Source organism: Crinia signifera, chromosome 1 (assembly GCF_055691185.1).
Source record: "Crinia signifera chromosome 1, ASM5569118v1, whole genome shotgun sequence".
NCBI lineage: Eukaryota > Metazoa > Chordata > Amphibia > Anura > Myobatrachidae > Crinia > Crinia signifera.
Genome location: NC_139217.1, coordinates 223619451 through 223645538, shown reverse-complemented (window position 1 = coordinate 223645538; position 26088 = coordinate 223619451). Strand labels below are relative to the sequence as shown.

The 26088-nt window shown below is 47.1% G+C and overlaps 1 protein-coding gene across 6 annotated transcripts in view; it reads left to right on the top strand.

Moving 5' to 3' along the window:
- Positions 1-9764: 9764 nt before the first annotated feature.
- The window catches only part of MPND (MPN domain containing), a 114419-nt gene continuing 98095 nt past the window's right edge, over positions 9765-26088 (top strand). For 5 of the 6 annotated variants that reach the window (XM_083179330.1, XM_083179327.1, XM_083179329.1 and 2 more), the window contains exon 1: positions 9765-10016. The gene's annotated coding sequence lies outside the window, so the exon portion shown is untranslated. The remainder of the gene's footprint in view (positions 10017-26088) is intronic. The other variant, XM_083179326.1, reaches the window with a different exon arrangement.

Here is a 26088-nt window from a genome sequence, read left to right as displayed (position 1 = left end):
GGAGCACCGCATGAAAAGTTTATTGAACTGTTTATGCATTGGATATACAATAGTGTGTGTGTGTGTGTGTATATATATATATATATATATATATATATATATATATATATATATATATATATATATATATACAGTGCTCGAAGTGGAAATTTAGAAGTGGGGGCATGCAAAAGTTAAGCATGTAATTGTGAGCGCTCGGGGCAAAGGGGCGTGGCTACTTTTAAAAGGGGCGTGGTCAGTACATAATGTTCCACACACCACAATGCCCAGTCAGTTCATATTGTCACACCATAATGCCCAATATTGTGTCACACACAGTAATGCATTGCCTGCTTATAATACACATAATAGGTATAGCAGTGTGTACATGATGTTGCTGGCATTGAATGCATGCGCAGTAGTGCTAGTACCTACTGCTGGACTCAGCACTGACTGTGGGAGAGCTGCCTGGCCTACACATAATACCCCAGCTGTCAGCCTGGACACAGGGAATGGGCACAGTCACCCAGTGCTCATGGTATAGGGAATGAACTATGTACCTCTACTGCAGAGGATTGGGCACTGTGACTGCACGCAAAGTACTCACATGTTACATCCCCATGTGGCAGCCTTCTCCTCCTTGCAAGGCCAGTCAGCCAGCGCCCGACTGTGATAGCATGAGCATGTTCCCTCCACTGTGGCTGCATCACAGAGCGGGAAAAACAGATACCTCCGCCCTAGCCTAGCTACAATTACACAGCGCACATACTGATGCAACCGGAGCGCGTCCCAGGGGACTTAGGCAGAAACAAAAACTGAGTCCCTGCTGCTCAAAAGCGGGTAAAATACTTTGCGAACCCTGCCAGCTGACCCAGAGTGTACCATCCTGGCGCCGGCTAGCTCGCCACACTGCCTGGCCGCCTGCCTTCCCCCGGCTGGTGCTACATCCCACAAAGCTACATACAGTATAGTACAATGATCGCGAAAACCCCCAAAAATTGTGGGTCCACGGGATCCCTCACTTACAAAAATCGGGGTCCTACCTGACCTTTTCTGGGTCCCAACGGAATAAGACCTCCTTTCCCCTCGCAAGACACATACAGATGTCTCCTCCTCTCCCCACATGGCATATACCCTGAGCTGAGGGCTGGCCCGATCCTATTTCTTGGGGTAAACAAATATAACCCCTAACTGTGGCTTTTGTGGGTTGAGGGAGTGGGGAAGTATCAATTGGGCCACTCACATATGCTCCTTTGTGCAGCCCTGCAAAACACTTGTGGTGCCTTCTAAATAAAATAATAATAATATACTAGAAAAGACATAACCCGTAAACAGGGACAGACTTTGTGGCCACATAATTGTACCAATTCACTTTACACCACACATTAGTACCACACACTTCACCAGCTAGAGCCATTTTGACACACTCTGCCAGGATTCCGCATTATGCCACACACTGTTATGCCCATTACACAACATGCCACATACCATAATGTCCAGTACATATTATGCCTCACACCGTAACGTTTGTCTAAACTTGCTGGGGGGGGGGGGGGGGGGAGGAACCATTGAGTGCTAGGGCTTGTATAATCTAATTATTGCAACAGATAGATAATATCTTTTTACCCTACACCCTAATAAATGGAAGCCAACACGTGTTGGAGAACATGTGCACATCTACCACTCATATCGCATCATCAACAAAGTCTCCTCCCACTATTAGGGAGTCATGGGCCCGGCAGAGGTTGCAGCCGAGGATGTGTGGGGGTCTCACAATACCACCTGTCCCACTGATCTTTTACATAAGAACATTGTTATACTGGCTCATATACACTAGAACAGGGATCGCCAACCCGTCGCTCGTGAGCGACGGGTAGCTCTCCGGGTGTTTTGCGGTAGCTTGCGGCGTCACTTTGCGGCAGGAGGTCAAATGCGCAAGATAGTGACCTCCTGCCGGCGTGTACTGGTTCCTCGCTTGGAGGCAGGAGGTCAGAAAGTGACTTCCTGACGCTCCACGATCATGGGGCGTGAGGTGACTTCCCAGCAGGAGATTACATGCCTTCACCCCCATGCCGTTGCCGTCACCACCTCCCGAAACTGGTAACTGTCACTTTGCTGTTTTTTTTAAACTCTGCAGTGCGCATTTGCCTGTGACTCCCATCCGCATACAGCTTTCACTGTTGTATAATGGGCATCATGTGTGGGACATGTGTATAATGGGCATCATGTTTGGGGCATATGTATAATGGGCATCATGTGTGGGGCATATGTACAATGGGCATCATGTGTGGGGCATATGTATAATGGGGCATCACGTTGTGGGGCATATGTATAATGGGCATATGTATAATGGGCATCATGTGTGGGGCATATGTATAATGGGGCATCACGTTGTGGGGCATATGTATAATGGGCATATGTAGAATGGGCATCAAGTGTGTGGCATATGTATAATGGGCATCATGTGTGGCATATGTATAATGGAGAATCATGTGTGTGACATATGTTTAATGGAGCATCACGGTGTGTGGCATATGTTTAATGGAGCATCACGGTGTGTGACATATGTATAATGGGCATCATGTGTGTGGCATATGCATAATGGAGCATCACGGTGTGTGGCATATGTTTAATGGAGCATCACTGTGTGTGGCATATGTTTAATGGAGCATCACGCTGTGGGACGATTGCATAATGGAGCGTCACATTGTGGGGCATATGTACTGTATAATGGGCATATGTATAATGGAGCATCACGTCTTGGGGCATATGTACAATGGGCATCATGTGTGTGGCATATGTATAATGGGCATCATGCGTGTGGCATATGTATAATGGGCATCATGCGTGTGGCATATGTATAATGGAGTATCACTGTGTGTGGCATATGTTTAATGGAGCATCACGCTGTGGGACGTTTGCATAATGGAGCGTCACATTGTGGGGCATATGTACTGTATAATGGGCATATGTATAATGGGCATCATGCGTGTGGCTTATGTATAATGAGCATCCAGGTGTGGGGCATATGTATAATGGAACATCACGGTGCGGGGCATATTTATAATGGGCATCACAGTATGCGGCATAGGTATAATGGGCATAACGGACTGCACTATTGGGGTCATGTGTATCTGGCACTGTACTATTGGGGGCATATGTGTATCACACCTCCATTTTCCATGGCCGCACCCCATGTGGCTACAGCTCTTAGAGAGCTGACCATGCCCTCATATTGGAAAAAATGGGCGATGTAGCCTCGCAGGAGTTCCACGGTAGTAGGTGAACCCTCTAATTTTGGGTCTCCTCTCCTCTGCCTCGTGTTGGGAGGTATGTTTGTGACATATTGGACATAGCAGTGTGTGGCATATTGTGTCTGGGGCATTGCAGTGTGTAGCATAAGGTGTCAGGGGCATGACGGTGTGTGGCATAATGTGTAAAGGGCATTTTGGATATTATGCAGATTTTTAAAAATAATTTAATTTAGTAGCTCTTCGGGCGGTTTATTTTGTCGCGAGTAGCTCCCGCCCCGAAAAAGGTTGGAGACCACTGCACTAGAATATACCAGTTTCAGTGCACTCATTTGCATACTCAGTTTATTCATTTTTTAGCACAGGTTATGATCACCCTATTATTATAATCATCAGCATGCCACAAGACCCTTCCCTTCCCACAGACCTCCAGCTCGTCTCTGCAACCTCAGCCCTAGCATCTACTATTCATCACCGCACTAAAGCAGAAGTGCTTGTTCCCGCACTGCTGCTTCAGTGCAGTGATTAATTAGCAGAAGCAGCTTCCCGCAGACCTCCGGCTCCTTGCTGGGGCAGCGGAGAAAAGGAGCCGGAGGTCTGCGGGAAGCTGCTGCTGCTAATGAAGGCTGATGGAGCCTCCGACAGGTGGTCTGCAGCTCCCCCTCCACACCAGTACCTCCTGCGCTGCTGCGTGCCTGCAATCATCCTCCGCTGCCACCACAGTTAGATCCGCCCAGGAGCCATTCCCCATCCTACCACTCACTGTCCGCCGACCAATCTGCACGGACCGCGTCCCAGGGGACCCACTTGTTTTTAGAAGGTGAGTCCCTGGCCGGCATTTGTAGGTAAAATATGCGCTATAGCGCATATTTGCGAACCCTGTAGCAATAGCAGTAGAGAAGTGCCGGTATACCATACCATTGTATACCGGCCCACTTTGACCACTATATATATATATATATATATAGTGCTTGGGGAGTGGTTTGCGGCATTAGGAATGTGGGACATTCGCACACTAAACACTGATGGGACACCTCTGTAGCTTCCTGCCAGTGCCCAGCAGAAGCACCTTCTATACAAGTACCCCACTCTGTATTCCTGTGTCCCTCCCTGCATACCCTAATGCAGTGGTCAGGGAACTCGGTCCTCATTACCCCACGCAGTGCATGTTTTGCAGGTCTCCTCACAAGTGAAATAATTAACTCCACCTGCGGACCTTATAAAATGTGTCTGTGAGTAATTAGTACACCTGTGCACCTGCTGGGTAACCAGCAAAACATTTTGACCTAATGGCTGTCTATCTTCTTGTTGTAGACAAATGGTCCCGCATCCACCCAGGAAGAGGCGGATGAATACACATTAGGCAGTGGTCAGGGAACTTGTTCCTCATGGATGCGGGACCATTTGTCTACAACAAGAAGATAGACAGCCATTAGGTCGACACCATTAGTTTGACAACTCAATAGGTCGACATGCCATTAGGTCGACACTGCCATTAGGTCCACAGTAAAAAGGTCGACATGGGGTTTTTCCATTTTTTTTACCCAAATGTCGACACAGTCAACATGGACACAGTTTGAAGTGAACCGCAGTCCCTCGCTTTGCTCGCAATGCTTCGGGCACGGTGCCTCGCTGCGCTCGGCACACTATTTTTTTCTCGCACCCTAGTGGATGGTAGGGCATGAAATACCGCCTGTCAGCACATGTCGGCTAAAAAAACAGTGAAAACCCCATGTTGACCTTTTGACTGTCGACCTAGACACTGTCGACCTAATGGCAGTGTTGACCTAATGAAATGTCAACCTAATAACATGTCGACCTAATGTTATGTCGACCTAATGGCATGTCGACCTATTGAGTTGTCGAACTAATGGTGTCGACCTAATGGATGTCTATCTTCTTGTTGTAGACAAATAGTCCGGATACCTCCTGGGTACCCCTATCTGTATTCCTGTGCCCCTCCCTGTGTGCCTTAGTCTGTATTCCAAAGTCCCTCCCTGCAAGCCACATTCTGTATTCCTGTGCAGTATAAAACTAGTACCCCAGTGTCCTGTCCTGCCCCTAGAAGTATCACTATATATATCCCCGGACAAACGGTAGAGCGGAGTGTGCTGGTGGAATTGATTTTATACCAGGGAGAACCACCATAGGGAGAACCACCATTGGTGTAGCAGGTGCAGAGCACCAAGGCCCCTGAGGACTAAGGGGTCAACTGCTGCCCCTGTCACCCTCTTCCTTTCACATTCTGCCTTCCCTTGCCAACCTCTGCCTCTCCTTATCACCTACTGTTGTGTTGCATATTGTGAACTTGGTTGGGGTGGAGGCAGGGCTGGCAACAAAAAACTTGGGGCCCTGTACAATGGTATTTCTGGGGCCCCCCACCTAATCCCAAATATACACAACACTCTTCTGCATGAGCATCATTTAGGCCCAGATGGATAAAAAAGCGATAAAGTGGAGAGTGATAAACAACCAGCCAATCAGCTTCTACCTGTCATTTTTCAAACTCAGACTGTGAAATGTCAGATGGGAACTGATTGGCTGGCTGTTTATTACTCTCCACTTTATCACTTTTTGAAGCTTGATACATCTGGGCCTTAACCTTTCACTGCTCCAGATCCTGATTTCAGGTGCAGACTTCTCTCGTTTTCAGTCCTGCTGGCCTGGCTCCCAGCTGCTGCTTCCTGCTGGCTCCCGGCTGCTGCTTCCTGCTGGCTCCCGGCTGCTGCTGGCCTGTCACTTTCACAAAAGAATGCTAAGCACTATGAGGAGGAAGGGCAGGTCTTTTGCAGGGAGTGGAACAGATGACCTGCGCATGCGCAGTAAAAGTACAGGAGACAGAGACTGAGGCCAGAGTGCCATCGAATGTACGCACACACAGAGTAGACGTCTCTGAGCACCAAGTGGCAGGGTGCACACACAGAAGACAGCAGTGACACACAGTGAGTCATTCGGACTCAGTGGCTGGGGCGCTAGAGTCACTCACAGGCCTGCTAGTACAGGCGGCAGAAGTGTCGGGGTATGGAAGCTCTGGGGCCCGGCACACTTGTCCCCCTTGACCTCCCCCCTGTCGCCAGCACTGGATGGAGGAGGGGAGCAGAAATGATATTTTGGAACCTGGTCTCACCGTACACAAGTTCTGCCACTGAGGGGCACCACTGCACTGCTTTGCCCAGGGGCCCATAATATTGTTAAGATGGCCCTGCGTGTGCTATGGTGGGCAGGGCCGGCCTTAGGCATAGGCACACTAGGCAATTGCCTAGGGCATTTGGAATTCCTAGGGGCATCAGCAGCTTCTGCTGATTAAAATGATATGCAGCATGCCTATATTCTGTGTGAGCGAGGCTGTATCTGCATATGAAATAGTGTATTCATGGAAATCACTGTAACATAGCATTCCGTATGCAGGTACAGCCACAGTCGCACACAAAATATAGGCATGCCGCATATCATTTTAATCATCGGAAGCTCCTTGTGTGTGCTGGTCATAACAATGCAAATAAGACGAATTTTCAGCAAAAAAGGCACCCAACGTTAGCAGAACTGGCCAGGAGCTGCATGGCCTATTGAGACAAGATGTATGAGGAAACATCTGTATCCAATCAGAGGCAGAGGTCACAGTGTTAGCGGCTGTGCGAGTGCGGTCTGCGGGTGGGTTGGTTGTGCAATAGTGTTCGGCATATGTGTAAGGGGCATTATGTGTGTCATGTATAAATGCATTAATAATGTGCGACATATGTGTAACAAGCATTATGTGTGTCATGTGTATAAGGGCATTAATAATGTGCGACATGTGTAATGGGCATTTTGTGTGTCATGTGTATAAGGGCATTAATAATGTGAAACATGTGTAAGGGGCATTATGTGTGTCATGTGTATGAAGGGCATTAATAAAGGTTGGCATAATGTGTAAGGGGCATTACGGTTATAAGGACATAAATAATGTGTGTCATGTGTAAGGTGCATTACTGTGTGGTATTATCAGGGGTGCCGAGAGAAAGGGGTAGGGGGTACAAATTACCCAGGCCAAAGCCTGATGGGAGGGCCCAGTGGGGGCCCTGGGCCCCCTCCCCTTAAGTGACAGCAGCAGCTGCAGCTCTTCTCCTCTGCCCAGCACACACTGCTTTGTGCTGGGTTGCAGTGTGGCCATGGAGGTGGTTAAAATACAATATTTTCTCAGGATTTTTTTCTAAGGGTATAATTTGATGAGTAATGTATATAAGGTAAAGTGGTACTACAATGTGATGTAACATGAATAAGGGACACTCTCACATGATATAATGTGAATAAAGTTGCACTACTGTGTGGCATAATTTGAATTTCGGGTAAAATTGTGTGGCCATGCCCCTTCCCAGCAAGAACGCACCCCTATTTGGGCTGCGCACCAAATGTGTGCACTGTTTCTATTTAAAATATTGCAGGTAGGAGCACCAAAATGATGACTGCTATGATGAGGGTTGATGGTGCTGGGAAAGGGGAGCAGTGTCAGAGGCGGAACTAGTGGCGGTGCTAGGGGGCACCAGCCAAAATCTTGCCTAGGGCATCATTTAGGCTAGGGCCGGCTCTGATGGTGGGGACTGCCTGATGTTTTTCTGATCTTGGTGGGGTCGGCTCCGGCTGGGAAAATCTATAGGCGCTGAAATCTTGTTTTTGTCATATGACCCTTCTGACCAATTAGGCTGCCCTATTCACAATCAAATTCCAGTAGGCTTCTGGGTATATTGGGGAGCTTCCTTTTGGGACCAGTTGCAAATGCAACGATATCCACACTGCATACAAAATGTGCAGACACGTTTTCTGTGCTCCTCATTGTGATAGAGCAATTTGGTCCAGCAGTTCGGTATACGGTTGTTAGGTCAACACTATTATGGTAGACATGCATTGTGTCGACCACAGAAGGTTTAGGTTGACGCATGAAAAGGTCAACATTGCTAAGGTTGGCAGGGTCAAAAGGTAGACACATGCATTATGTCGACAATGGGAAGGTCGACATGAGTTTTTCATCTTTGTTTGTGCCAACAGGCGGTATTTCATGCCCTAAGATTCACTATAGGCATAGAGGGAGAATAGAATAGTGTGCAGAGCATAGTGAGGCACTGTACACAAAGCATGACGAGCACATTGAGCCATGCGGGGGGACGCGGTGCACCGATACGATGTCCATGTCAACTATCCCATTGTCGACCTAATGCTTGTCAACATTTTGACCATGTCGACCATAGCCATGTCAACCTTTATCATGTGTCGACCTAAGCCCTGTTGACCACAGGGCCGGTGCATGTTGATCTTAATGACCGTATACCGATACAGGGATGCTGAGGGAGAGAAATACAGGGTGGCTGAGGGCAGGGCCGGCGCTACCCACTCAGCAGCTCCTGCAAAGCAGGGAGGCGCCATGCTGAAAAGGCGCTGTCTCCCTCCCTGCTCTGCTAAAGCTGCCTCAGCCCTCACTGTCACTGCCTCCTGCACGCCACCCGCAGCGCCTGTCTGACAGCGGGCGGCAGTATTAAGAGCTCCCTGCACCGCGCACACACTGTCCTCCTCCTGCGACCTGCCGCCTCTTCCTCACGGACACTTGCGCTGAGGCATGTAGTGCTGTCTGCGAATGCCTGGATGACATGTCATGTCCGGATCCGCCCCCTACCTATTGCTCCCTGCTCAGCTGTCAATCAAATGACGAACAGGCAGCAGCGCCGCCTCCCCTTCCTGCCCTCTTCTCATTGTGCTGTGCCAGTGCCGCTGCCAGTCCTCAACACTCCGCCCCCTCTATCTCCTCCCCTCTTCTTCCATCTACTCCTTCTCTCCCCTCCTTTCCCCCTCAGTACTTTTTGTACTGCTTTCGGATCGCATCGCACACACATTGCATGCATGCCGTGCGATGCGATCTAGCCCATAACGTATGCGATTTTCGCAGCATGTATGGGCACCTTTAGTGCCTGCAACATTTTGCGGACACATCACTGAGATGGTGTATGCATACATGTACATGCACCCGAGATCCTCCATGTTTCATACGCTCCCAACAATCGGGCTGCAGCTTGTTGCAATGGCAATGTGAAAGGGCGCAAAATGTATGGTTTGCAGGAGGGCGCCGGACACCCTAGCACCGGCCCTGGCTGAGGGAAAGGATGGTGAGGGGGAGTCACTGGGTGGAGGTTAGGGTGGCTAATGGAGAAATATAGGTTGAATGGCTTCCAAAAAGAAAAAAATAACGCTAGCGAGTATGGTTAGGTCTAGAGAGTATGCGTGCGTGTATAATGACAGGGAGTACAGTATACTGTGTAGATTATAAACTCCACTCTAGCAATAATTGATGTCAATCTCTGAATAATATGTATGTGCTATACAAATAACGTCTAATAATAAATATAAAATAGATCTGCACAGTTAATCAGATAATAAATAATTGAATCAAATACGGCTAACCGAAGGAATTACTATAACCTTTCGCCATATTAGGATGATACAGTGACACCCATCGACCAATCAAATGGTGCAGGGGTGTGATGATCTCGTCCTCCTACCACCCCCTGCTCCACCCTCGATTGCTATCATCTCGTTTCTTTCTTCTGTGTGTTATATTCTTTGTTGCTTCGCTTGTAACGGCAGCTGTGACGTAGAGTTCCCCGCATACGCTGACAGCTGCCTGTGCAGGGAACAGGTAACTCCTTCTGTTGCTGCTGGTAACCTATGTAACGTTACAGGGACGGTGGCTGTCAAAGGTTCGGGAAGAGAATCGGCGCTACCAGGGGAGGAAGCGGCCGCTGCTACCACTTTGTCATACAGGTTTGACACTAAGGGTCATTACTCTCACGTCGTTTCTCCGCTAGTTTACATGTTAATTTGTATTTTTCAGTTTGATATTCAGATTGTTATGTATCATTTGCCATCGGCGCCTATTTCATTTGAATATGGCCTATGGTGCTTTTTCTTGCAGTAGACCGAATGCAGTAGCATATTGGTTTTCTTTCTTGGTTATGCTAATTGCATGTTTAATCTGCCTTTTGTTACATTGTTACCTATACACATGACCCAAAGCGGAGTACACACAGGGTCGGTGCAAGGTTTTATGACACCCTAGGCAAAATTTCTGCCTAGTGCACGCCCCCCCCACCACCCCCACCCCCATATCTCCAGAGATAGATATATATCCATCTCTATCTATATACAGTATACACAACCATGTGCTGCATAACTGTATATCACCTCCTCCCCAGCCACAGCAATTATCAGTTTTGTATCCCATAATACTACCCCAGGGAGTACGGCAGCCAGTATCCGAGACCTGCACCACCAGGACGTAGGAACATCATCATACTGCTGGCCTGGTTGGCAGGGGCAGTTCCTGCTTCACTTTCAGGTAAATGGTGCCGCCGGCCAAGTCACCGTTGCCACTGGTGGGGAGGTGCTAGTTCCTTCAGCTAGCACTGCTCCCGCTGGTGGGGGGACGCTGGTACCCCGCCGCTGCCGTGCATGCACTGGTCCCCGCTTCTTCCGCTGATTAGTTAGCACCGCTACCGTGCATGTACTGGTCCCCGCTTTTGCCGCTGATTAGTTAGCGCCGCTGCCGTGCATGTACAGGTCCCCGCTTCTGCCGCTGATGTTGAGAAGCTGGGCCCCGCTCAGTGTTCCCTCTAAGCTGTGCGCACGTGCGCGCGCACACACCTTGACGAGCATGCGCACAGACATTACAACAGAGCGCACAAAGCAGCACTGGTCCCATTTTGCAGTTGTGGACTCAATTAATGTGTGTTTCACTCATTAACTACATTGTGTGCTGTGTTTTGAATGTTTAATATCATTTTGAAGTAACACAAATGCTGAACGTCATTTTCCAGTTATATATAAGTGACGCACAAAAATTAAAATTTCCTTCCAAAGTTGCACAGCCAAAATCTTTTGCCGCACACAGCCTTCGTAAAATTAGAGGGAACATTGGCCCCGCTGCTGCCGCTGACTGGTTAGCACGGCTGGTGAGGGGCGGGCAGCAGCAGCGGGGACCAGCGCCTTCATGGAAGTCCAGATACTGCATAAATGTGTTAAATACTGATGCTGGGATTTTTAGAAAATATGCCACTGCCACCAATATAGCACCCATCGCCCTAGGCAGCTGCCTAATGCTGCCTATTGGTAGCTCCGGACCTGAGTACACACAGAGCAATATAGTTTCCGGATGGGTGGATTGGACTGGCATATGACCCATATTGCTCAATGTGTTTGTGTGATATATGCGCTTGTGATGCCCCTAGGCTTGATGCGCTCAACATCAAACCTCACGACATTACTAGCGACACCATGCGTGTTTTTGAGGGAAGAAACCGTGTTTGATAATATCGCTACAGTGTGTATGGGTGCAGAGGTGGAACAAGCGAGTTGTGGGCAAAGGTGCAAAATATATGGTTTTGTTAACTTCAAATTTATACCTCATTGCACATTATACCACACCGTAATGCTAATTACACATTCACACACTGTAATGCCCAATACACATTATGCCACATATGTAGTGCCCATTACACAATATGCTACACACCGTAATGCTCATTACACATTATGCCTATTGCATATTATGCCCCCAGTAATGTAAGAAAAATGATCCAAATTAGGATAGAAAGAAATCTCCCTGGGCGGGGCAATAGCCTTCTATAGCTAAAGATATAATCATTAAAGGTAGCACAGATGGTGTAATGGTTAGCATTACTGCCTCACAGCGTTGAAGTCATGGGTTCAATTCCCACCATGGGTCTAACTGTGCGGAATTTGTATATTCTCCCTGTGTTTGCGTGGGTTTACTCTGGTTTCCTCCCACAATCCAAACATATACTGGTAGGTCAATTAGCTTCCAACAAATATTAACCCTAGACTGTCTGTGTGTGTGTACGTACATGTGGTAGGGAATATAAATTGTAAGCTCCACTGGGGCAGGGACTGATGTGAATGAGCAACTATACTCTGTAAAGCGCTGCGGAATATGTGTGCGCTATATAAGAAACTGTTAATAAATAAATGTAACTTTTAATGGTTCTTTAATTAAAAATGGTCCAAGATTTGGGACCTATGAACCAGACGAACAACATGAAGAAAACAAAACAAACACTGAAATATCTGTCACACATAAATAAATAAATAAATGTGTGAGTTAAGGTGGCCATACATGTTACAATTATTGTATAGAATATTGTATACAATATCCCATCTCGGTTTTGCAATGAGATGAGATCTAGTACAAAAAGTATGGGTGACATTCTATGGGGTGAGATAAATAGACTTTTGCGAATTTTTTCGCAAAAACGGCCGAAATCGCATTTTTTTACATTTTCGCATATTTAATGAGGTCCGAAAATGTGAAAAAAATGCGATTTTTGCCAACAAGTTGGACACACTGGAAATGCGATGGCTGCTTTTCGCAGCACATCGCATCCAGATGTTTTCACATGGAAAAGTATACAAATCGCATATTTAATGGTATGCGATTTATATCAAGTGTGTCTATAATTCGCCCACAAAACAGACCAGGTTCTGATGGGCGAATTAGCCAGAACCCTGCACAGATCGCAATGTTCTGTGCAGGGTTCTGGTGTTAAAAATAAAATAAACAGTTAAAATAAAAAAAAAACGAGCGCGGGGTCCCCCGCCAGAGCATAACCAGCCCCGGGCTCATTGAGCCGGTGCTGGTGACATAAAATCAGGGTCCCCGACAAATAGGGGTCCCCTTGATTTAATGAAACCAGCACCAGGCTCAAGGTCCGGCGCTGGTTCCCAAAATACGGGGGACAAAATGACTAGGGGTCCCCCGTATTTTAAGAACCAGCACCGGACCCAACCAGCCAGCAGGGTAATGCCACAGCCGGGGGACACTTATTATATAAGGTCCCGCGGCCAAAGCATTATCCCCGTGGCTGGTCAGCATGGGCAGGGGTCCTGGGGAAGTGGGGACCCCCCCAATGAAGGGGTCCCCCCCCCCTCCAGGACTTACCAGCCCATGCTGAAAGTCCGGGGCTGTCCCCGATGCCCCTGGGCGGTGGGCATCGGGCTGATGGATTGTGTAAAAAAAAGAAGATAAACTATTGTTTTCTACTGGCGAACTATGAGTCCCAGCAAGCCTACCCCGCATGCTGGGACTTGGAGAACCACAAGTCCCAGCATGCGGGGCATTAAAGGGCCCGCTGGCACTTGTAGTTCTACAGTACAAAAAATAGTTAAAAAAAACACACTGACACCCAGAAAAATAAAAGTTTAATACACACATAACACACACACACTGATACTTACCTACCTTGAGCCCGTAGGTCGGTCCCTGGGTCCGGGCTCCGGGGCTCCAGGGCTGAAGAGTCCGGTTCCGGGGCCTTGGTCCTGGTTCCGGGGCTGGTCCTGGGGTTCCGGGGCTCCAGGGCTGAAGAGTCCGGTTCCGGGGCCTTGGTCCTGGTTCCGGGGCTGGTCCGGGGTCCAGGATCCGATGAAGTCCACAGGGGTACCTGAGGAAGGAAATCCTACTCACCTGGTCCCCGGCGACGACATCGGCATCCTCTCCGGCAGAAGCGCTGCTCCCGGCTGCTGTGGTACCCGCTCTCGGACTGAAGAGGCGCAGAGATGTTTCATCTTCCGCGCCTCTTCTCAGAATGATTCCATTGGCCGCCTACCGGCCAATCAGGAGCCGAGAAAGTCGGCTCCTGATTGGCCGCTAGGCGGCCAATAGAATCATCCGGAGGAGAGGCGCGGAAGATGAAAATCTCTGCGCCTCTCCAGTCCGAGAGCGGGTACCACAGCAGCCGGGAGCAGCGCTTCTGCCGGAGAGGATGCCGATGTTGTCGCCGGGGACCAGGTGAGTAGGATTTCCTTCCTCAGGTACCCCTGTGGACTTCTTTGGATCCTGGACCCCGGACCAAAGGCCCCGGAACCGGACTCTTCAGCCCTGGAGCCCCGGAACCCCAGGACCAGCCCCGGAACCAGGACCAAGGCCCCGGAACCGGACTCTTCAGCCCTGGAGCCCGGACCCAGGGACCGACCTACGGGCTCAAGGTAGGTAAGTATCAGTGTGTGTGTGTTATGTGTGTATTAAACTTTTATTTTTCTGGGTGTCAGTGTGTTTTTTTTAACTATTTTTTGTACTGTAGAACTACAAGTGCCAGCGGGCCCTTTAATGCCCCGCATGCTGGGACTTGTGGTTCTCCAAGTCCCAGCATGCGGGGTAGGCTTGCTGGGACTCATAGTTCGCCAGTAGAAAACAATAGTTTATCTTCTTTTTTTTACACAATCCATCAGCCCGATGCCCACCGCCCAGGGGCATCGGGGACAGCCCCGGACTTTCAGCATGGGCTGGTAAGTCCTGGAGGGGGGGGACCCCTTCATTGGGGGGGGTCCCCACTTCCCCAGGACCCCTGCCCATGCTGACCAGCCACGGGGATAATGCTTTGGCCGCGGGACCTTATATAATAAGTGTCCCCCGGCTGTGGCATTACCCTGCTGGCTGGTTGGGTCCGGTGCTGGTTCTTAAAATACGGGGGACCCCTAGTCATTTTGTCCCCCGTATTTTGGGAACCAGCGCCGGACCTTGAGCCTGGTGCTGGTTTCATTAAATCAAGGTGACCCCTATTTGTCGGGGACCCTGATTTTATGTCACCAGCACCGGCTCAATGAGCCCGGGGCTGGTTATACTCTGGCGGGGGACCCCGCGCTCGTTTTTTTTTTTAATTTGCGCTTTCCTGCAAACGTGCGATTTTCAGACATGAAAATCGCACATTTTCAGGACTAAAGACATCGCACCACCTCGCACCTATTCGCACTATTTGTCCCGTTTTTCGCATCTCATTAAATATGCGAAAAACAGGCCAATCTTGCGATTTTAAAAAGGGCGAAGTGGTGCGATAAAAAAAACGCGCATTTATCTCACCACATAGAATGTCACCCTATGTGCTGTACTAGATCTCATCTCATCGCAAAACCGAGATGTGATGAGATGCGATATTGTATACAATTATTGTAATGTGTATGGCCACCTTAACAACCAATGATAAAACGAGAAAGCAGTGAAATATATGGCTTTCCAAAAATTCTGTATGCCAGGATGAGTAAGATATTCTGGTCACTGGTACAGATAGAAAACCAAAATAAGCTGCCAAGTATTAAACTAATGTAACGGTGTCAAAATCAATTGGGTATATATATAATATATTTCATTGCTTTCTAGTTTTATCATTGGTTGTTACCCACAAATGTATTTATTTATGTGGGACAGATATTTTAATGTTTGTTTTATTTTCTTCATGTTGTTGTCTGGTTTATAGGTCCCATATCTTGGACCATTTTTAATTAGGAAAACATTAAAAGTTACTTTTAACTATTATATCTTTAGCCATAGAAGGCTAGTGCCCCGTGGAGATTTCCTTCTATCCTCCTTTGGAAAAATTTTTTTACTGACTTACCCTACTCCCAGGGAGCGCCTCCACAACGCTACTAGATATTGTCACTCTTATTTGTTGATTGGAAAACACCTTCTCTCCCATTTCAGTCAGATTTGCCCAGTGCCCTAGTTCCATCCCTTGTCCCCCTTTTTTCCCAACATTTACACAGTGCCCCCAATAATGTCCCTTACACGTCATTTTCCCAGTAGTGCCCCTTACACATTGGCCACATTATCCCCCCTTACAGAATTCCCATAGTAGTGCAGGAGAGGAGAGAAGAGGGCAGCCATCAGAAATTGTGGGGCTCAGGACAGGCGAACAGGCAGCCCACCACCTAAGTGCCAAACCCAATAATAACTACACACACACACCAATGATGAATCCTATTGGGGGAGGTAGGAAATGGGTGTGTGTGAGAGCAAGAGTGAGAGAATAAAGATATGGAATAGAGTGTAGCGGTAGTGAGACACACAAGGAGTAGTCGGGAGAGAAAGAAATAATGGGAGATCAAAAAGCAAAGGCTAACAAAGGAGAAGCACTGGTCAAAGTACAGATGCCTGGGGTACTCCACTGGTAACCTTTCCCTTCTGTGACTGCAATCCATTTACTACAACTCTCTGTTTTCTGTCCTACAACCAAGATCTTATCCATTAAACCATTTTAGAATCCAATCCCAAGCTTTCAAGTTTATTTGACAGTCTGCAATGTGGGACAGTGTCAAAAGCCTTACTAAAGTCTAGATAAGCTATATCTATAGCCCCCCTTGATCTATTACTTTAGTCACCCAGTCAATGAAGTCAATAAGATTAGTTTGACATGATCTCCCCCCATTAAACCCATGCTGTTTAAGGTCCTGTAAATTGCCGGTTTTGAGATATTCTACAACCCTTTGTTTTAAGAGTGTTTCCATAAATTTCCTTACTACTGATGTAAGGCTCGGTAGTTGCTTCCCTCTTCCTTGCTTCCACTTTTGTGCAGTGGGACTACATTTGCTATTTCCCAGTCCTCTGGGATTACTCCAGTAGCTAGTGACTGGTTGAATAATTCTGTTAATGGTTTTATCAGCTCCCCTTTAAGCTCTTTTAGTGTCCTTGGATGTATCCTATCTGGCCCCATTGATTTATCTACTTACAGTTTTGAGAGTTCTGTTAAGACTTCTCCTCTCTAAATGTAATCCTTTTTGAATATACTTGCAATTTAACTGTGGCCTCTTCCTCTCTCTTTCAGCAGTGAATACTGAGCAGAAATAATGATTAATATGATCTGCTATTACATTGTAGTCAAGGAGACTTCCACTCTGTCTTTAGTCTTACTACTCCACTTTTGTTTTCACTTATATACCTAAAAAGGGGATTTTTGTAAGAACTTACTGTTCAAATCCTTTTCTCTGAGTCCATCCTGGTGACAGCTCAACCATGGGATGTAGTAGGGTCCGCAGGAGCAAGGCACCTATTCTGACTGCTTTTGAGAGGCAGGCTCCTCCCTTCTGCATTCCAGAGTTCCTCAGTTCAACTTGTTAAGCACACTGGAACACAGTACAACGCCTGAACATTTTAATATGCACAGTTAACATAACCAATAACATGACAACACATGAACGGTATAAATTTACTGAGTGTAAGGGAGGGATTGCGGTGTCACCAGGATGGACTCAGAGAAAGGGATTCGAATGGTAAGTTCTTACAAAAATCCCCTTTTCTCTTTTGTCCATCCTGGTGACACAGCTCAACCAAGGGACGGTCAAGAGCCGGTCCTTTGGGAGGGTACGCTCAGGCTTACAGTTCTCATGACTGCAGCCCTGCACAACTGCTCCGCTGTAGCCCCATGACACACAGCCCAAGAGGAAGCAACCGACCTGGTGGTATGGGTGTTAATCCTTGAAGGAATAGGTCTACCTACCTTAGTATATGCAAAGGCAATTACCGACCTTAACCATTGAGCAATAGTCTGCTTAGGTGCAGGCCATCCTCTCTTATGTACGTTATACAATACCAAATGCAAATCCATCTTGCATATATCCTTTACTCTTTCAACGCATATGCGCAAAGCGCGAACAATGTCCATATTCTTCAACTTGTCCCTATTTCTAGCCTCCTCAGGAGAGGAAAACACTGGGAGCACAATCTCCTGGTTCAAGTGAAAACTAGACACTATTTAGGTAGGAACTTAGGCACTGTTCGAAGCACAGCCCTGTCATGGAAAATCAGAGAGGAGACATTGTCTGACTGCATGCGGAAAGGTGATCCCTTCAGGAGATCCTCCACCTGCAAAAGGATATTCCAAACCGCCCAGAGCTCCTAAGATTTTGATCTGCAATTTGGATTCATCCTTGGACCACAGACCCTGCAACCTCAGGTGCAGCACTACCGCCCTCCCGCCCCTGAGACTGGCATCGGTCGTGACAACTAGCCAATCCCACGAGCAGAGGGAATGCCCCAGTTGCAGAGACTCCAGATCCGTCCACCAGACCAAGGACTCCCTTGTCTCTTGAGACAACCAGGGTCAGGTATTAATTATGGGGGATTTTAATTTACCAGACATTGATTGGGATAACGAAACAGGTAAAACAGCAAGAAGCAATGGGTTCTTAAGCTTAAAGATCAGTTTATTACACAAACGGTAGAAGCTCCAACTTGTAATGAGGTACTCTTGGATTTAGTATTAACAAACAACATTATCAATATCGATATTAATATAACCAGATGAACAATAAGTGAAGTGCGCAGTTTACGTACTATGTCCGTAAACTAATACCTTTTACTCCTAGCTACGTGCGAACAAAGCGTGTCTGTTTTTAAATGGATTTCTATTGAGGCTATTGTTGCCGTTAATCCTGTGACCCCATCTTTAGTTCAAAGGGAACTCGGTATTCATGCTGTAAATTTTAGCTACCTTAGATGGATTAGAGGAAATGTTGTTAGCGAGGCTAAGCAAAAAAAAAAAAAAAAACCTTTAGTTTTTTTTTTAAACCATTACACTTACCCGTATCTGGGGCTCCTCCTTCAGATATTGTGTCATGTTACCTGGTTGTGGGATATAAGTGTGCTCTACTCCCTGTTTGCATATATGTGTCACGCTTAGGGCGGCGTTGGCTAACAGATGGGGCTATGGCTATGTGTTCAGACCTGTCTGTCTCCTTCCGGTGTGTCTCCCAGTCACTTACAGTATATGTGTGTTATTATTCCTATGGTTCCCTGTCCAGCAATTTCTGGCTAGGTGTCCCTCTTTACCACAGTTGAAGCACACCGTTTGCTTCCTGCCTGTATTTAGGAGGTGTTGTATATTGTGTGTGTTTGTTTGGGGCATTACTGAAAGCGTGACTGCTAACTGCCATTAATTTAAGCACACCGTTTGTTTGCATCTCTTTCATAATTCTTTTGTCTTGGTTAATGGCAGATTTTCTTAAAGTACCTATTGTCATCTCTCTCCAGTTGGGGAAAACGGTTTCTATGCTGGTACTCAAATTTTCATTAAGACCTTTTATCAGCACAGAGACAATCATTCCCCTAAAGTGTGTGTTGTCCTTGGGGTCAGGGATACCAGTGTGTTTTGATAGTGCCTGCAAGGCACGGTTGAAATATCCGCTGGCAGATTCACCATCTTTTTGTTTGATAGTGAACGTCTGGATATTTTCAACCGTCGCAGGGAAATATACACCCAATTGTATATTTATTAGGCCTATATTTTCCTGGTTGCCCTGTTCGGTTAAAATCTTATCACCCTCCACACCACTATCCCGAATAAATTTTGGGATATCTATGTGGGAAGGGAGGCAAGCTCTCAACATGTTCCCCCAATCCTTATTGGTGGGCTCTTCTGCATTTCCCAGATACTTTACAAATTTCTGACAGATTGCCAGATTTTTTCTGGGATCAGGGAAATTTGAGTTGATTGAACGACGTTCCAATCGTGTCCAAGTATTGTGCATGTCACTAACCCTTACAGGCACTACCTCATCTCTGTCTCCCTTTCCACAAGGAGTTTCCACTGTGTGCAAAGAGTAGGTTTGTATACCCTCCGCACCATTGGACACTACTCCAGGAATAACTATCTCTGTGCTGCGTTGTGTGTGCTTACCTGTGTTTCCGAATGTGTTTCTGGCATCAGCCATCTCCTTGGCCAGGATGGCAGCAGTAGCTTTGACTGTCTCAGCCTTTCTCTCATTTCCGCTAGCTTCGCAAAAGATGTCTGGTGCCAGAAACTCCACGTCTCCATCTGCATTATCCTTATAGGGGGTACAAACAGTGTACAGGTTATTAATTTTCATATTTTTGTTTGTTTCACTTTGGACGAAATTTGTTCCCTCTTGTACATATGGGGAGGTAGAAACATTTGTATTCCTGTGGCTGATTATATTTGCATCTGACAAGTAACTATATTCCCTTTGAATCCTACTTTCCTTCTGCCACAAGTTTAGACATTCATTTTGTTCAACTCTCTCCTTGAGTGGCAAGAGCAGACATATCTTATCTCTAACTGCTGATAAGACTTCTGGATCGAAACTACCAACACTGGGAAATTCTAACAGGCTGCACTCGGTCATCTTCTTTCATTTATTTAAGTAAACAACTGCTCGTTCACAGTGCTTCCTGCACATTATGAATGCCAGGAAAAAAGATGTAACTGGTCTGTGCGCACTAATTTCCTGATCCTAGTATAGCAGCCCCCTGGTGGCCAAAAAAAGAGTACACACCCACTCTTTAGATACATGTAAGAAAAAATGGTGGTCACCCTGAGTGGCGCTTATACTGGATCAGTGGATAAACATTTTTTCTGGACCCAAATCAGGGAATTTTTTTAGTAAACCAGAAATTTTTTTATTTGACACTTAAAACATATAGACATAAAACATTTTACACATAGACAAAGGCTTTTCAATAAAGTGCAAATGCAATAGGTTGTTACAATGATGTAATGTCATACAACCATAAAATGACGGAGGCAATCAAGGCTCAATCTCACCATTCAAAGGTGGTGCGGTGGGCTGTGGTGCTATAGATGGTAAGTCCCGGGATATAGCATGAAGGTGCGCACCACCGCACAGGCTTAGATGGAAACCCAGATCTAATCAAATGTCCTCCTGTCAGCGTGTTGGCATCCTCATAACATGTTTCGGGACAATGGCCCTTCTCCACATCTGAAAAAGGACCATTGTTCCGAAACATGTTATGAGGATGCCAACACGCTGACAGGAGGACATTTGATCAGATCTGGGTTTCCATCTAAGCCTGTGCGGTGGTAAAATGGTGTAAAATGAATTTTGCAGAACACAAAAAAACTTGTTTTTCCTGTATCCTCAAAACTGGTATTCCTAAATAAGGGGCTAATCAGATCACTGGGTTCTGATTTTGCTTCTTGTACCCTTCCGGTAGATCCAAATAGGCGGATCTATGAAAGGGGCAGTTTCTATGGGTACGTCGTCACGCACCGCCTATATGTCCTATCTCAACACACACTTTCTATCTCTGATTTCTATAGCGTTATGGGTCACACCGTCATGCGCCCGTTCACCCAATGATTTTCACACTGGATGCTATTTTCACCTGGGCCTTACACTTAAAACTTACAATATTTCTGTACAGAAAACTTTCCCTGGTTGGCAGTTTCTCTCCAGATGTTTATGCAAGTATAAACCCCTTAAATGGCTATAGGAATCTATTAAAATAATGCTTGAATTGCTTGCTTTAAAAAAAAAAAAAAATTGAATCGAAAATACTATACTTTCTTGTATTAATTACCGCTTTATCACCAGTATGTTAATATACGGTTAAATAGAGCTTGTGATTAATACTAGCCACCTCTGGGCTTCTATATGTGCTGCGTGTGCAGTGCCCGCGAACAGCCACGTATGCACGTGTGTTTGTTAAAACCTGTTCACAGGCCGCCGATGGATCGGCCACCCACGTGTTCTACAGTGTATTTGTAAGGTCGCAATCGGGTTCCGCTAAACGCAGCAATTTCGCAGAAATGCAAAATAAATCCCGAAATAAATCCGAAAGTTACGTACAAAGATGCGAAAATAAATCCCGCTCTAAATCCGTAAATTTCGTACAAAGATGCAAAAATTTCCTAAAGTAAGCACGTATGTGCGTACCTTATGTAATACACTGCAGACGCTTCACGTTAATGTAAAGGCCCAGAACTTGTCGCCACATGGCGGTGTCCCTGACCCTGCAGTAACGGACAGCAAATGGTTATAGCTTTACACAGAAAGAATCCTCTATGTACTATAATAAACACAGGCCTTTGCCTTCACGTGTGCGAAACCTTATCGCACGTGCACATGTACCGTAACTATAAACAAGCAATTCAAGACACTATACCCCGTTAAACTACTTGTGGCAGGCAGAAGTACAGCTTACTTAATATAAACACCTTATATTTTTTAAACACGACACGTTATTTCTCTTTGGACTTCACTTATTATACCTCGGGTTCATACACTAGCACCTTTCAAACTCTGTACCGCCGCGGACTTGGCCTTTCCAGCAATGGTTAAATGATCACTTTCCACCATTTTGCTGGAAATAGGCTCAAGTACTGCGCTTGGTACAGTGTTTTACAGAATGTAACGCTCGGACGCGGCCTCAATTATCAATATTAATATACTGTAACCAGATAAACAATAAGTTAAGTGCGCAGTTTACGTACTATGTCCGTAAACTAATACCTTTTACTCCTAGCTACGTGCGAACAAAGCGTAGCACAATGTAGCGAACCTTTCTCGTGTATTGTACACGCTAGACCGATACTTGTAATGGAGTATCCTTTCGCAGTACTCTGTACCCAAAACTGCGTATACCTTTAAGGACAATGTCCGTAATACACCTTTATCGCTAGATGCGAATAATAGTCAAGGCAAGGATATAACTCAAAGTAAGGAGATAGATTCTCCAAATAATGTATTTAGTCCCTAGCGGACAACAGGGGGTTACAGAAAGGAGAACACAGTTTAAACACAAGATAACAGTGGAATTAACAATACTAAATACACTTTAAACAGATACAGAGTATAATCAGCCACACTACATAGGAATACAAATGTTACCGTCATATCAGATAGAGAAGCGCAGCCCGGTCAAGATGGAGGAGGGGGTAAAAAGCAGTGGAGAAGTGACAGAGCCAGCCAGGGATTGCTACTTTTATAGAGTCCACACAAAGGGGGTTATTCTAGTTCATTCTTTCTGACAAAATCCTTCTTAGTGTTGCGCTGTCTCCGGCGGCTGGCAGAGGGGAACAGCGGCGCGTCCCGGCTGCGCGTGCTGACGTAACGCCGTCTGGTTGCTCGGCAACCAGAGACGCCAGGGGACGCCGCAGTCGGGCGCAGCCTCCGCCCTCCACCGCATCATGTCCGGGTAATCCCGGAAGCCGGAAGAATCCGGCTCAAGGGGGCATGACGCGACGGCGCCGTTGCTTAGCAACGGACGCCGTCACCTAGCACGCAGACGCTATTGCCCGCATTCTCAGGGTCAGGATGTCTATTACCCGGCGCCCAGTCCTCCATTGGACCAGGAGGTGGGCTGGCTTATACTGGACCAATGCCAGTGCCTATTTAAGGGCTTTGGTGTCTCACAAGCCCCGCCGGTGATAGCTCCTGTGACAGTGGTTTCCTGTCTGCTCTCTGTCCCGGCCCAGGGAATTCTGTTTGAAGTGTTCTTCTGGCCTGTGCGTCCAGCCTCTCCGTGGTATTCGTGAGTACCCCTTTAGGGGCAGTTCTGCTCTTGCTTTATTACCCGTTCTGAGGTTTTATATTATTTTCGGACCTCATCCAGCGGCTTGCTGGCAGGTACCTTTTTGTCCTATCGCTGGTTATCGTATTGCCTGATTTACAGGTCGTGCCTCGGGCACTTCTTTCATTGTTTAGTGTTGTTCCTGTCCTGTGTGTAGTGTGCCTTTTTGCATGGTGTATTTTCTTCTGTGCATGCGACACTGTCGCTGGTGGTTGGCGACTAGGTCGCTGGCGCTTAGCAGCTTAGTTAGCTGGGCAAGTGGCCCTTTGTTAATTTTCAGTCAGGTCCCTTAGCTAGTCCTCCTCTTGGCTGTACCCTCAGGAGGTCCCGGTTCCTTGTCATCCCATAACCCCTGGCTGCACCGGAGTCAGGGCGGGCTTAACTCGCCCTTTCAAACGTGGCGGCTAAAGGCGAAGCCTAGTTCAGCAGGAACCGGTTACCTAACTGTGGGGGCCAACAGAGACAGAGTAGGGTCTCGCTGTGGCTGTTCTAAACAGCAGTCCCGGCTATGGGTTCACTCCCGACAAAACCATAACATTATCACCGGCCATACTAAAACCTGGAAGGGAGTACAGAGTATTAGGGGATAATCTTTCCAGGATTTACTATGAACCCTACTACGCCCAATCCAGCCCAGGCATTTGCCAATCAATTACAGAACCTTACCCAGATGGTGCAAGATTTATCCTTGCGTGTAAAATCCCAGGAGGAGGTGTCCCGAGCTTTCCCAGCTGTGACTCCCGAGCCTAAGATGAACCTCCCGGACCGGTTTTCCGGTAATCGCCAAAATTTTTACAATTTCCGGGAGAGCTGTAAGCTATACTTCCGTCTGAAACCTAGGTCCTCTGGGTCTGAGCAACAGCAAATAGGGTTGGTAATCTCCTTACTTCAGGGGGATCCCCAAACCTGGGCCTTCGGTCTCAAACCGGACGATCCAGCATTCCGATCAGTTGACGCCTTCTTTAAGTCACTAGGATTATTGTATGACGATCCCGATAGAGAGGCCTCCGCCGAGAGTCATTTACGGGCCCTAAAACGGGAGGAATCCGGCAGAGGCATACTGCACGGAGTTTCGCCGTTGGTCCAACGACTGTGGTTGGAACGACCCGGCCTTACGCAGCCAGTTTCGGCAGGGGTTATCAGAGGCGATCAAGGATAGCCTCATCCAGTACCCTGCACCGGAGACTTTAGATAACCTAATGGAGCTTTCTATAAAGATTGATCGTCGGCTCCGCGAGCGAAAGTCCGAGAGAGGCTCTGTGCTTCGCCCCACCTCGATTGGTTATGTTCCGTCTGAGGATGAAGAAGAACCCATGCAGCTGGGGGCTTTTAGGATTACTCCAGACGAAAGAGCTCGTAGGATGTCCGCTGGTCTTTGTCTCTATTGTGGTAGTAAAGGTCATGTGGTGCGCACTTGCCCGAACAAGTCGGGAAACGCACGGACCAAGTGAATTGTGAGGGGGTTCATCTTGGTCTTCAGCTTATCTCCTCTCGTAACGCACTACTAGTACCGGCCAGTGTCTGGGTAAACGAGACTGAGACTCCCGTTTCCGCCTTCATTGATAGCGGAGCAGCTGGGAATTTTTTGGATGTCTCGTTTGCCAGTAAGTTGGGTATTCCCAAATTAGACCTTGATAAAATACTTATCATGCGAGGGCTGGATGGGGATCCTCTCCCCAGGGGAGTAATCACATGTCAGACTCCTCTGTTACGGTTTCGAGTGGGGATCTTGCATGAGGAGATGATCTCTTTTTATTTAACCTCCTGCTCCTTAGTTCCAGTTGTCTTAGGTTATCCTTGGCTCCAGAACCACAATCCTCAGATCGATTGGCAGGGTGGGGAGATCACGCGTTGGAGTGATCAGTGTTCTGGGTCTTGCATAAAAAGTCCTATTCAGTTGGCAGCCGTCTCTCTGGAAGGGATTCCGGCCAGTTACTCAGACTTTGCCGACGTATTTTCCAAGGGTCAGGCGGACGTATTACCACCTCACCGTCCATATGACTGTGCCATCGAACTAATGCCGGAGGTTCAATACCCTAAGGCCAGACTCTATTCTCTGTCTGGTCCTGAGACCCGCTCCATGAATGAGTACATTCAGGAGAATTTGGCCAAAGGGTTTATCAGACCATCTAAATCTCCTTTGAGCGCGGGTTTTTTTTTTGTTTCCAAAAAGGATGGATCCCTTAGGCCCTGTATAGATTACAGGGCTCTCAACAAGATTACAGTAAAAAATACTTACCCGCTACCATTAATCTCGGTTCTGTTTGATCAGTTACGTTCGGCCAAGATCTTCTCCAAAATTGATCTCCGGGGAGCGTACAATCTAATACGCATTAGAGCCGGGGACGAATGGAAGACAGCCTTCAGCACCCAAACAGGGCACTATGAATACCTGGTGATGCCCTTTGGGTTATCTAATGCACCGGCTGTCTTTCAAGACTTTATTAATGATGTCCTCAGGGACTTTCTGGGGAAGTTCGTGGTTGTCTATCTAGATGACATTATGATTTATTCCAGTACCCTAAAAGAACATCGTTTTCAGGTACGACAAGTCCTGCAAAAACTCCGTGAAAACCATCTCTTCGCCAAATTGGAGAAATGCGAATTCGAAGTTCCCAAGGTATCTTTCCTGGGATATGTCATTTCTTCGGACGGTTTTCGCATGGAACCTAAGAAATTGCAGGCAGTCTTGGAGTGGGTGCGACCCTCTAATCTCAAAGCCCTCCA